Source organism: Saimiri boliviensis, chromosome 5, assembly GCF_048565385.1.
Source record: "Saimiri boliviensis isolate mSaiBol1 chromosome 5, mSaiBol1.pri, whole genome shotgun sequence".
NCBI classification, from domain to species: Eukaryota; Metazoa; Chordata; class Mammalia; order Primates; family Cebidae; genus Saimiri; species Saimiri boliviensis.
Genome location: NC_133453.1, coordinates 3,366,674 through 3,378,940, shown reverse-complemented (window position 1 = coordinate 3,378,940; position 12,267 = coordinate 3,366,674). Strand labels below are relative to the sequence as shown.

Here is a 12,267-nt window from a genome sequence, read left to right as displayed (position 1 = left end):
TATATTTCGCATTAAATAAAATTTATTGAAACTAATTTCACCTGTTCCTTTTTACTTTTAAAGTGAAACTGGTAAAAGACCTTAAATTACATATATGGCTTGCATACTTGTATTGGACAGCATTGGTATAGGTGAAATGAATGAATATTGATTATTGAAACTGATTAAGCATATAGAATTGAGTATAACTACAGAATTGAATGCAAAAGTCCTAAACTAGATCTAGAAAAAATAGTTTTGTTGAAGAATAACATAATAATAATAGATGGTAGGATTGAGGGAGTCAAGGAAAGTACAATCACATTAAAATCACATTTATTTAAAAATCTTTTCCTTCATTCTCTTTATGGTGTCTTTCAATGACAGTTTTAAATTTTAATCAAATCTCTCAATCTTTTCTCTTATGGTTAATGCTTTTTGCATCTTGATTAAGAAATCCTTCTCTATTCCAAGGTCAGAAAGATGTTTATTCTTTTCTAAAAAGTAATGCTTTGTTTTGACATGGACATGCTTAATCTACCTGGAGTTGATCTTCCTGTATTCTGTGGGACAGCATGTAGTTTCTTTTTTCTCTCCTCATATGGATAACTAATTTTCCTCCTCTCCACATTGATCTGCAATGCTATCTCTAGTGAGTATGAAAGTTCCATATGCTTGGAACTCTTTCTGTGTTCTCTGCCCCAGAGGTTCGCAAACTTTTTCTGTGAAAGGTCAGGTAGTAAATATCTTCAGCCATGAGAACCATATAATCTCTCTTGCCACTACTCAACTTTGTTATCGTAGTGTAAAAGCAACCACAGACAATATATACATGAGTGAGTGTAGCTGGTTTCCGGCAAGACTCTATTTATTTATGGATACCGAAATGTGAATTTTGTATAACTTTCATGTGCCACCAACTATTATTCCTTAACAGGTTTTTTTCCAACTATTTATAAGTATAAAAATCATTCTTAGCTCATGGGCTGTACAGAAATCCAGGTGGTGGGCTGGTCCACAGGCTATATATGCTTTTTACTGTTCCGCTCGTCCTGCACTGATACCACCCTGCTATAGCGACTGTCGCTTCATAACAAGGCCTCATGTCCGGTAGCAAAGCCCTGCCTTCTTATTCCTCTTCTTCAGCTGTGTTTTGGCAATTATTGGTCCTGTCCACTGCCATGTAAATATTATAACCTGTTTATTGAGTGCCATGAAAAACCCTCTTGGGATTTCAGTTGGATTATTTATGAACAAAACTCTCTCTTCATTTGTTTAGACTTTCTTTAAAGTCTTTTAGTGAATGTTTATGCTTTTATTTGTAAAGGTTGTTCATATCTTTTGTTAGATTTATATCTGGGTATTTGTGGTTTATTCTGCTGTTATAAGTACTGTATATGTACTTAAAATTGTTTTCTGGTTGTTTGTTGCTGGTAGATAGTAATGCTGTTGACTTACAACTAGTAGGTCAACAAACGCTTTGAAACTGTTTTGTTTTTTTTTTTTTTGAGACGGAGTTTCGCTCTTGTTACCCAGGCTGGAGTGCAATGGCGCCATCTCGGCTCACCGCAACCTCCACCTCCTGGGTTCAGGCAATTCTCCTGCCTCAGCCTCCTGAGTAGCTGGGATTACAGGCACGTGCCACCATGCCCAGCTAATTTTTTGTATCTTTAGTAGAGACGGGGTTTCACCATGTTGACCAGGATGGTTTCGATCTCTTGACCTCATGATCCACCCGCCTCGGCCTCCCAAAGTGCTGGGATTACAGGCTTGAGCCACCGCGCCCGGCTGAAACTGTTTTAAACATGTGTCTGTTGAGTCTTTTGTGTTTTCTTTGCTGTCATAGCAGCACACACCTAATAGCAAGGTGTGCTAGGCTCTGTTCTAAGATAGCTAATAAAATAGATAATAGTGAGATGTGAGCACTGCTGTTACCCATTTTGACACTGGGGCATGTGGAGGTTAAGGAACGTGTCTGGGGCTTTATGAATGGTGAGTGGCAGAGGCGAGTTTCAGGGCCAGGCAATCGCACCTAGAGTCCATGCCTGAGGCGAGATTCAGGGCCAGGCAGTCGCACCCAGAGTCCATGCCTTTAGCCCATGCTCCGCACCATTGTCTGTGTCATCTGCAAGTTCTGATGACTTCATTTCCTTTTTTTCCAGTCTTATCCAGTTAATTCCCTCTTACTGTTGCATTTCTGTGGCTTGGCCCTCTACTAGAGTAGAGTAGGAATGGTCATGGTGGGCAACCTTGTTTCCTTCTTAACCTGATTTTTTTGTTTTTGAGACGGGATCTCACTGTCATCCTGGCTGGAGTGCGGTGGTGCAATCATGGCTTACTGCCTCTTTGACTTCCTAGACTTAGATGATCGTTCCACCTCAGCCTCCCACGTAGCTGGGACTGCAGGTGAGTGCCGCTGTGCCTGGCTAAGATTTTGTAGATTTTCCCCCCACTGTGAGGCTTTGTTATTAATGGGTGTTAAATTTTACTAAATGCTATTTCTGTGTCAGTTGAGATGATTCTATTATATTCCTTAATTCACTATATGGCACTTGTAACTTTTCTCATAGGAAACAGTCCTTCCATTCTTGGGATAAATTTAACATTGTTATGATGTATTATTGTTATTTTTATCTACTGTTAAGAGTCTAGTTGCTAGTTAGTATTTTTCCATCTATATTCATGAATGGAATGAACCCATAATTTTCTTTTTCTTGTATGCTCCTTATATTTTTTTAGTACCAAGGTCAAGAACAAACTGAGGATATTCTTTGTTTTTATCTGTTCTGGAAGAGATTGTATGTGATTGGAATATATTTTTTGACAATTTGACAGTTTCACATGTAAAACCACCTGAGCTTGGTGTTTCTTTGTGGGAAATACTTAAACCATTGTTTTTATTTTTGTGTTAATTATGAGAGTATTCAGTCTTTTTTTTTTTGGTGAGACAGAGTCTTGCTCTGTCGCCCAGATTGGAGTACAGTGGCACAATCTTGGCTCACTGCAACCTCTGCCTCCTGGGTTCAAGCAATTCTGCCTCAGCCTCCTGAGCAGCTGGAATTACAGGCGTGTACCACCACACCCAGCTAATTTTTGAATTTTTAGTAGAGATGGGGTTTCACCATGTTGGCCAGGATGGTCTCGAACTCCTGACCTCAGGTGATCCGACCACCTTGGCCTCCCAAAGTACCGGGATTGTAGGCGTGAGCCACTGCACCTGGCTGAGAGTACTCAGACTTTTTAAAATTTGTTTTCAAGTCCATTTTGACTATCAGTTTTTTGAAAAATTTCATACTTACTGGAAAAAAGCTCTTGCTGGATCTCTTTAATATTTGCTGTTGTGCTTGCTTCGGCAGCACATATACTAAAATTGGAACAATACAGAGAAGATTAGCATGGCCCCTGCGCAAGGATGACACGCAAATATTTGCTCTATATGTGGTTTAGTTTTGTCCTTTTTTAAAAACCAATATTACTTAGGCATTTTTTAAAATCTGTTTTTCCAGAAATTTGCCTGTCTAAACCACTGGCTTTTGGCTTTCCTGTTCTTATTTTAATCTTTGTGTTTGTTTTCATTGATATCTCCAGTTTTATTTAATTTTCTTCCTTCTTTACTGTTTTTCTTTTTAAATTTATTAAGTTGGACACCTAAGTTACTGGTTTTTATTTAGCCTTTAAAAAATCTCCTAATGTAGCCGGGCATGAGGTTGAGATGGGCGGATCACAAGGTCAAGAGATTGAGACCATCCTGGCCAACAAGGTACAACCCCTTCTCTACTAAAAATACAAAAAAAATTAGCTGGGCGTGGTGGCATGCGCCTGTAGTCCCAGCTACTCGGGAGGCTGAGGCAGGAGAATTGCTTGAACCCGGGAGGCAGAGGTTGTAGTGAGCTGAGATCACGCCACTGCACTCCAGCCTGGTGCCTGGTGACAGAGGGAGACTCTGTCTCAAAAAAAAAAAAAAAAATCTCCTAATGTAAACTCGTTTATGACTACAAAGTCTCATGTTTTAAAAGTTAGCATCCATTCGTCACCGGCCATCTGGCACCTGCCATGTGCTAGGCACTGTTCTCGACATTCAGTCAGAAACGGATGACAAGGTTAACAACAGTCTTTTTGGCAGCTGTTGAGATATTGATACATTAATAGAATTCCTAACGTTGGACAGTTCTCACACTCAAGTAACCTTTGCTTCGTCATCATCTATTACCTACCCAATATAAAACTATATTTAATTTGCTGACATTTAAAAATAGAATTTCATATCTTTATTAAAGTGGAATTGGCCTGGCATTTGAGAGAGAGAGAGAGAGAGAGAGAGTGTTTGTGTGTGTGTGTGTGTGTGTGTGTGTGTGAGAGAGAGAGAGAGTGTTTGTGTGTGTGTGTGTGTGTGTGTGTGTGTGTGTGTGTGTGTGTGTTTGAGAATCAAGGTTATGTCTATTTTATTTTATTTTATTTTATTTTATTTTATTTTGAGACGGAGTTTCGCTCTTGTTACCCAGGCTGGAGTGCAGTGGCGCGATCTCGGCTCACCGCAACCTCTGCCTCCTGGGTTCAGGCAATTCTCCTGCCTCGGCCTCCTGAGTAGCTGAGATTACAGGCACGTGCCACCACGCCCAGCTAATTTTTTGTATTTTTAGTAGAGACGGGGTTTCACTATGTTGACCAGGATGGTCTCGATCTCTTGACCTCGTGATCCACCCGCCTCGGCCTCCCAAAGTGCTGAGATTACAGGCTTGAGCCACCGCGCCCGGCTTGTCCATTTTATAAAATTAATTTGGGACCCCATGTCTTTTCCGGAGCTCTAGAATAGTTTATGTCTGATGAGTGATCTGGGTTTTGAGGGATGAGGGAAACTTGAGGGTGGGCACTTTCTCCCTAGCTTGGTCAGAAGCTGGGATTTCCCCAGTGAGATAGGGGCAGTGCTGTTACCCATTTTGAAACTGGGGCATCCGGAGGTTGAGGAATGTGTTTGGGGCTGTATGAGTGGTGGGTGGCAGAGGCAAGATTCAAGCCTAGGCAAAACCAGTGAGGGTTGCATCCACATTCCAGAAACGTTAAAGTTTCTTTGGGGCATGCAGATGGGGCTGGATTGGAAAAAGGCCTGTAGGGCCCACTGAACCCCACTGATACCCCAGGCCCCAGGCTGCTGGGTCAGAAGCTTCCTACCCACCAGCAACTTGCAAACCCAAACCACGAGGCACTCGAGCGGTTTCGTGGTCGGTCGTTGCTGACTAGTACCAGGTTGCTTCTGCTCTTCCCTTGGTGGGAGGTGGGTCAGGGGTTCTACCCTGTGTCGGCCTCGGCGGAACCCCAGACTTGTTCTTGTTTCCTGTCGGCTCACTCTTTGGTGGTCCGTGCATCGTGGGGGGCCTGTTTTCCTGCAGTCCAAAGTTACCTGGAGGCCAGCTGCTGGTCTCTCGGGCCAGGCAGCCCCCACCCCATTCAAATCCCTGCCCACAAGTCTCCTCTTCAGAGAGGCCTCTCCTGTCCACCCAGCTGCGTGGGGCCTCAGCCGCACACTCCCCACCTCTGACCCCCACTTCGCTTTCCTCACAGCATCGGTCACTGACTGAGACCTTGCAGCTGACTTTGGGGCTGGCTGTGAGGATGCTGGTGGAGGGCAGGTGAGGCGTGCCAGCCTCAGCAGAGCTCCTCATTCTGTCTGCCGTGGCAGCCATGGACACTTGTTTGCATGAAGGTGGCAGTGTGGGGCCATTGCTTGGCGATTTGGAACCTCATCGTCCTGTATGTGAATTTTCCTTTGCTCATCCAGTCCTTAGACGTCAATGAATTCTGTGACATTTGTTTTCTGCCGAGGACCTCTCACTTCATGGTCACTTCCTGCTGCAGGGTTAGACCCCTGCTCCCATGCCAGCCATTCACTTCAGTGGGTCTCATGTTGCCCAGTAACTGCGTGTTATGTTTGGTATTTTTGGAACAATTAAGTATGTTCAGAATTTAGAAGGCAAAATACAAAACTGGAGCCAGAATGATAAGGAAGTACTGTAGCAATAGGTTCAAAAGAAAATGATTAATATTTTAGTAAGACATTTAAAATAGCAAATCTAATTAGTACAGAGATGGAAATAAAAAACAAAATAATTGAGCAATACCCTCCTTCACTGGCCATTCTCAGTGTTGATGGAGAAAGACAATTTCAAAGTCAGTTTTTAAACTTAGGTTCTTTTGTTGCTGCTGCCTATGACATGAGAAGTGATTCTAAAATGTACAGAAAGTGAACTTGATAACCTTGTGCCCTTTGACATTTGCTTGGAGGTTCATCTGCTCAGAGACCTCTATGTATTAGAAGCATCCAGAGAGTGTTTGTGAAATACTGGTGCCCCCTCTTCTCTCCGTTAGGGTCTGTCTCTGGGCAGGTGCTGGTGCTGGTCATGTAAAATTGCTCCCCAGGTGACTTCATGTGCAGCTGGCTCCCTACGGGTGCCTTCCAGCTTCTCAGAGGGCCCCTCCGAGCCCTGCGGGAACCAGGTAGAGAAGCTGCTTACCTGCGCCCTTTGGTTCCTATGCACAACAGTTGATCCTGTTACACCCAGAAAATACGGTATCTACATGCACAGGAAGGGAAGGACGTCTCCCCCGGGGTCCCTGAGTGGCGGGAGTGTCTCTTGGACGTGGCTAATTTGAACAGGACTTGCGGGCTTGTTTCCGGGCTGTGGTGGCAGAAGCAGATCCTGCTCTTCCTGAGCGCAGCCTCCTGGCCCCAAGGTGAGATGATCCTGACAGTATTTTAAAGGAAATGGCTGCATTATACCTTTTAGTCTTTGAACTTCTGAAAAATTAAAAAACCAAAAACACTGTTGTAAAGAGATGAGAGGAATGTAAGAAAATCAGATAAAGCCCATTAATACCCCTGCTTTCCGTGACGGTGTATGAGTTGCTGTTTAAGTGTGAGTGCAGTAGCCATAAAACAAGGGTGGAGAGCAAGGATCCTTCTACAGACAAGTATCTTCTGTGGAGAATTAAGTTCTTTTGCGTGCTTGAAACCAGTTCTTCCGGATCTCTATTGAGTCTGACTCATTCGTTTTGGTTTTCTGAGGATACTCTCATCATCTGTCCTATTTACAAAATAGCAACTATTTTTCTTGCCACAGTGACGAGACTTGGTAGGATGCTTGGTTTTTTTTTTTTTTTTTTTCCTTTTCCTGGAATTCTGTTTCCATGGAAGTCCTGGGTCAGCTAGGGTAGCTCGAACCTAAGTTTCTCTTTCCCTTCTCAGAATCCCAGTGAAGTGAATGGAACATAAAAATGAGACAAAACCAGTGAGGGTTGCATCCACATTCCAGAAACTTTAAAAAGTTCCTTTGGGGCATGCAGAGGGAGCTGGATTGGAATAAGGCCTCTAGGGGCCACTGAACCCCAATGACACCCTTGGAAGGCCATGGGCAGGGTGAGGGTGGGATGCTCTTCGGTTCTTTTTCCCTGCTGTGGCTCAGTGGCATTTGGAAGTGGGGCCTGAGGAGCTCCCAGGTTCAGGCAGGCTTGGTTCCTAGCTGGAAGCCAGGAAGGTGCGGGCTGTCTGTGCCTGTGAGCAGCACTGTGTGGAAGGATGCTGGCCAGGGGCTCCTCTAGGCACTGAAGAGAGATGGGCGGAAGTTCCCTTGCAGACACCACCCTGATGGGCGGCAGCCCTGCATTTGTCCCTGATGAGATCCTTGATAATGGGCGTAAACATTCGTTTGCACCACTGTTCCAGGTTGTGAGCAGACAGAGGGTTCACAAAGCACCACGTATGTGGGTGCCCCTCCTGCCATCTGTAAGCAGAACTGACAGGGACTTTTGAGGAGAGCTCCTTGTGGGTGTAGGGTGTGATTCTTTTGTAAATGTGTGCATCATGCTCTATGAATTTTAAAAATACCAATAATTAAGCAAAAAACGAATGAGAGGAAGACAGGCTGCGAAGCAAAGGGGCTGGAGGGAGGGAAGCCATAGATGGGGAGGAGGTGTGCGCCGAGTCAAGGAGCAGTTGTCATGGAAGCACACAGATGTAACGATCGGAGCAAAGTATATACCTAAAGCCATAGAGCAGCAGGATCGGTACCGCAGAATAAGCAACCAGTGATGTTTGGGGCAAACCTTAGAAGCCTTCCCAGAATATCAAGGAGGAAACACCAAAGCCATGCGGAGGTGTGAAAAAGGAGCTGACAGAAAGGGGACAGAGAGCCCAGATGTGGTGGTTGGCGTTCGTAAAGAGAATATGAGAACAGGTGGCACAGATGCCACTGCGGTTCTCCTGCACAGAAGACCTGAGTATGCAGACAGGAAGACACTCCCTTAGAGTCAGCTAAAAAGTGCCAGTAGGGTACTGAGACACATCCTGGTGGAATCGGTGACTGCCAAGGATAAGAGAAGAACGCTACAGGCCGGGCGCCGTGGCTCATGCTTATAATCTCAGCACTTTGGGGGGCCAAGGTGGGCGGATCATGAGGTCAGGAGTTCAAGACCAGCCTGGCCAACATGGTAAAACGCTGTCTCAACTAAAAATACAAAAATTAGCCGGGCGTGGTGGTGCGTACCTGTAATCCCAGCTACTCAAGAGGCTGAGGCAGGAGAATCACTTTCACCTGGGAGGTGGAGGTTGCAGTGAGCCGAGATCCTACTACTGTATTTCAACCTGGGAGACAGAGTGAGACTCCATCTCAAAAAAAAGGGAAAAAGAAAACACTCCAAAGGACCCAGCCAAAAATGATTAAAGGACAAAAATCAGATTGACCACAGACTTTTGCAACATTAAACGTTGAAAGAAATCCAGAAAAAGTTCATGATTGTAAAGGAAACATTGCAACACAAGAATTTTACGTCCCTGCCCAAGTTGTCATTTGCACCTGGAGGCAGTGAAATGGTGCTTTCAGATCAGCAGGTGGGGAGGCTGAAGGGTGGAAGACGCCTGGGTGTCCACCTTTTCCTGGGAGCTGCGTGTCTTCCCTTGGCACCCCATAGATAGCTGAGGCTCAGCAGCTTTCAGTCGAGTGTCACCACCTTCCTTCCAGACCTTCTTTGCTGGCTCAGCGACTGGCATCACTGTCCCCCAAGTTACTCAAGAGAGTCCCAGCCCTTCCTCCATGCCCCTCCACCTCTCATAAAGCTAGAAGCTTGCATGTGTCTCTCCAGTCCTGCTGCCTCCTCCTGCCTCGATCAGGTCCCTGGGCGGTTGGTCACAAGAGCCTTCTTGCCTCCTCGCCTCCCCTAGTTGGGAGCCTCGTGTTTTTGTGAAAACTCTGATCTTATTAGGTTTCTGGCTGCTGAAATCCCTTTGTTGGCTTTTTATTGCCCATAGGATCAAGTCTGAAATCCTCACCACTGTCGGGCACACTGCCCTCTAGCCTGCAGCCTTCCTGAACCTGCATGTGGTTTTCACCTTTGAGGAAGTCTGCACCCAGCTCTGCCCTTTATCTGGAATACTCACCCACTGTAGGCCCACCTGCTGCAGGCTGCCCTCTGGGCAGTCTCCTATACCCAGGCTATGTGGGGCCTTGCTTCCATTCCCCCATCCTCTTGGTGTCTCATTGGCAACCTGAATCAGACTTGCTGCCATTTCTTCTGACTAGATTGTGAGAGTCCCAAGGGCAGTGGGCCCAGGCCCTGACACACAGTAGGTGCCTTTGAAAGTGGTGGCTGCACGCAAATGGTGCTGCCCAGCATAGGCCTTTGGAAATTACCTGTTAATCAACAATCTGCACCAAGTCTGTCAGTCACCGGCCAACAGGTGAATGCTCACTGCACAGATGCACTGTGGCATTTCCCCAGGCCCCTGCCGACCTCGGCACTGGTGTGGGGACGGGCTTTTGCTATGATTAGAAGTGCTGAGATGAAAAATCTTGCCCACATACTTTTGGGCACCTCTCTAACATCTCTAAGGGTAAATCCCAGAAGTGGAATATTGGGTCATCTAGATTGTCAGCATCTTTCTGTCCCATACCCATGCGTGTTCGTTTCCTCATATTCTAGCAAACACCGGACATCTTCATTGTTTTTGGATTCCTTGCTAAACCGGTTTTATTGCTTTTCATGTTGCAAATTGAGGTGAACAACTTTTTGTACGTGCTAGTTGCGTCTGTCTTTTAGTGAAGTCCTGTTATTCTTTGCATGGTGTTCAAATGTAGTCTGTTTACATTTAGTGCAGTTGTTGATACAGGTAGGTTTAAGTCTGTCATCTTGCTCTTTGTTTCATATATCTCCCCTTACGGTTCTTGTTCCTCTTTTGCTCATTGCCCGCTGTCTTTGGGGTTGACTATTTGTTAGTTTTCCACTATGTTCTGTCCACTGGCTTGTTCTCTGATTTAGCTGTGGTCTTGCAGGGCCCCCATCTGGACTCCTCCTCCTTGGCTCAGTGGCACCCTCATGCTCCTTGTAGACTCAGCTCTGCCCCGGTCAGGTTCTCATCCCCATGCAAGAGCTGGGCACTGGTGGACTGGCCTCCTGAGTGTCCCCTGTCTCAGGGTTTCACTTTTGTGCTGCCTCCGCCCACTGCTGAGAACAGTGCCCTGATCTTTTGTTCTGTTTTACACTTGTTTGCTACCCTGGTTCCCAATTTTCCAATCTGTCCAGAATCAGCCTGATTTGATTGATTGATTGATTGATTGATGGATGGAGTCTTGCTCTGTCATCCAAGCTGGAGTGTAATGGCGCGATCTTGGCTTACTGCAGCCTCCACCTCTTGGGTTTAAGCAATTCTCCTGCCTCAGCCTCCTCAGTAGCTGGGATTACAAGCACATATACATATATGTATATATATATATATATATATATATAGTTGTTGTTGTTGTTGTTGTTTGTTTTTTTGGGTTTTTTTTTTTTTTTTTTTTTTTTTGTATTTTTAGTGCATTTTACCATATTGGCCAGGCTGGTCTCAAACTCCTGACCTCGTGATCTGCCCACCTCAGCCTCCCAAAGTGCTAGGATTGTAGGCGTGAACCAACACACCCAGTCTCATATCCTTTAAAAAGGGTTACAGAATCCTAAAACTATGGCTAGAATGGACTTTAGAGATTTCATTTCAGCAAAGATGAAGAAATTTGAAAAAAGTTGAAGTTAGGAATTACTAGTAATTCTTTCCTAAAACGTATGTTTTACTATATAATCAAAAGTGAGCTAGAATATATTCTGGCGTTGAAACTCTTTTTCCTATTAGGTAAATATATCTATGTCTAGTTCCTTTGGTAGTTTCTCCAGTATTTCCTCCTCCTTCATGCAGCCATGTCCAGGGAAGAGTAAATCATTTCAGTTTAAGAAATTCAAGTCAGTTGTTGTAGCATCTTTTAAGTGTGGATTACTTACCTTACATATAATCAAGAAATTATTCCCGAACCAGCTCAAATCACGTCAGTATATTTTCTCTTAAAAATAAATGGCTCATGTAAAATTCAATTTCCATTATGACTGGAAACCTGTAGTGAGCTAGGAATAGAAAAATACTTCTTTTTCATGAGAGAGAGAGAAAACACCTGTGTCAAACAGTCAACATCATATGTACTAATGAGTGGCTGGAGGCGTTTTCACTGCAGTGAGGAACAAGTGTGAGTGCCGTAACCCTGTTTAGATATTCCACAACAGTGGGTCCCAGCCCCTTTGGTACCAGGGACTGGTTTTGTGAAAGCGAATTTTTCCGTGGATTTCTAGGTCTATTTGTACAGAATTCTTCTGGCCTCGAACTGTCTTGGTGACGAGAATGTTTCTTTCTTTTTGGTGCAAGGAGGGCATCTGCCACATGGGAGTTCCATCTACTTTTAAGAAGAAAAGGGAGGTCAGCCTGGTCTCCTTGCTCCACTGTTCTTCAAGTGCCTTAGGTCAAAATAATCCTTCTGCCAAAGTAGCAGGTTTTTGGGTGGAATAGTCTGTCACCCTTCAGTGAACAGGTGATTTTAAACAATATTTCCATTGTCAAAGTCACAATACAGAGACAAATCTTGAAATTTAAAACGTTTTATTTGGGAGGCAAGAATTGCAGTTCGGGGTATACACACAGAACAGATGGTCTTCGGTATGTCTGAAGAACAGAGCAGGTTGGGAGTTCTATCAGAAAGAAAGAGGTTATGTGTTGTTTTGGAAGAAAGCTCACTGGCACTAGAGACGCTTTGGGGAGCTGGCAAGCTGGAATTGGTGAGTGACAGTGGTAGGCAAAGCTGGTCTTAGAGTCACAGAGGGTTGTTTCAGCGGCTCCTAGGTAAAACTGGTCTTAGGTTACAGCAGGCTGTTTAAGCAACTGGACTTCTGAAATATGTAACTCATGAAGCAGGTGCCCTGAGTGCTTTTTCCCCTCACCCCTTG

The 12,267-nt window shown here is 44.7% G+C and overlaps 1 protein-coding gene and 1 non-coding gene across 8 annotated transcripts in view; both read left to right on the top strand.

Annotated features, from left to right (window-relative positions):
* Positions 1-12,267, top strand: part of TRAF3IP1 (TRAF3 interacting protein 1) — an 80,441-nt gene that overhangs the window by 48,923 nt on the left and 19,251 nt on the right. The gene's annotated exons all lie outside the window — the stretch shown is intronic.
* Positions 3,320-3,426, top strand: LOC120364395 (U6 spliceosomal RNA). The gene has a single exon (XR_005579657.1). It is a non-coding gene; the product is annotated as a U6 spliceosomal RNA (small nuclear RNA).